The sequence below is a fragment of the Vicia villosa genome, unplaced genomic scaffold, assembly GCF_029867415.1.
Source record: "Vicia villosa cultivar HV-30 ecotype Madison, WI unplaced genomic scaffold, Vvil1.0 ctg.000218F_1_1, whole genome shotgun sequence".
Lineage (NCBI taxonomy): Eukaryota > Viridiplantae > Streptophyta > Magnoliopsida > Fabales > Fabaceae > Vicia > Vicia villosa.
In genome coordinates, this window is record NW_026705082.1 from 1126894 (window position 1) to 1128320 (window position 1427).

General features: G+C 32.9%; 1 pseudogene; it reads left to right on the top strand.

Annotated features, from left to right (window-relative positions):
• The first annotated feature begins 225 nt into the window (after positions 1–225).
• LOC131625478 (putative F-box/LRR-repeat protein 23) lies at positions 226–1186 on the top strand (annotated as a pseudogene).
• Positions 1187–1427: the final 241 nt, after the last annotated feature.

Sequence of the window (1427 nt, forward strand, 5' to 3'; positions counted from 1 at the left end):
ATAACTCATGCTGATTTTTTATTTTTTCTAATGAAATATTTTTAAATTAAAACACACACATCTCAATTTGAAGTTATCAATCTGAAGACTAAGAGTTGCATTATTTTCAAGCAAATATATTTTCAAGACTATACTGGCAGTCTAATGGTCCTGCACGGCTATAAAATTTATTTAAAAATGCGTGTGTGACCTTTGCTTTGTCATTTTTATTAAATGTAATGTAAAATGCTTGAAATCCTTAAAGTATTATCGTTTGTGTCTCATGATCATATGGCATCGTCTCTTGAGAATACAAGAAAGCCAAACTGGCTTGAACTTCCAATAGATTTGACCAAGAACATACTCCAAAGACTTATACAGTTGAAATTATAACAAGTGCACGTAATATTTGTCCTATATGGTGGAACATTTGCAAGGACCCTTTCATGTGGCGTACCATTGACATGAGTAATATCAACCTTATTCCATTTGATTTTCGTTGTCTGGATAAGGTTTGTCGTTGTGCCGTTGATCTAAGTTACGGTCATCTGGAAGACATTGCTATTGAGTCTTTTGGGACCGATGGCCTCCTCCAGTATATCGCTCATAGGTGATACATATCACTTTCAATTTGTTTATTGTTCATTTCCACGCAATGCATATTTTAAATATCTTAGTTCGTAATATTTACAGGGCAAGTAATCTAAGGAGGTTAAAGATTTCTTACTGCAATGACATTTCAAATGAAGGAGTGATTGATTCTATGAAGATGTTTTCACTATTAGAGGAGCTTCACATTTCATTTAAGTATTTATCTAAAGATTCTCTCGAAGTTATTGGACGAAGTTGCCCTCTTCTGAATTCACTATATCTTGAGATGCGTCTGGGTTACTGCCTCATGTTCTCAATGTTTACTGATCAGGTTTTTGCCATTGCAAAAACAATGTGCGGATTACACCATCTTGCATTTTCTGGAATTTGGATTGGCGATAGTGAGTTGCTTGCCATTCTTGATGGTTGCCCTCTTCTTGATTCACTTGATATACCAAATTCCCTTTGGTTTGATATAAGTGAAAGTGTGAAAAAAAGGTGCCATGAGCAAATCAAAGATTTACAACTTCTAAAACTTAATTATTGTGAGGACGGCGATGATCAGATTTTAGCTTATATGGATATTTTTCCAGATGCATATGCTAACAATGACTGAGAGTATTAAATGATTGATCTTGATTATGGTTTATTTAGTAAGTGTTGAAGAACATTGAGAGTATTATTATTATTGTTTTCTTCGCATGTCTTCATTTCCGTTTGAACTGAAATTGTTATCATTGATAAGCTTTAAAATTATTGATGATATTGGTAATATCTGTATTTTATTTTGTATCTATGGACATCAGAAATCTCAAGAAATTTTTCTGCAAAGCAATTTTTGAATGTATCTATGTTTT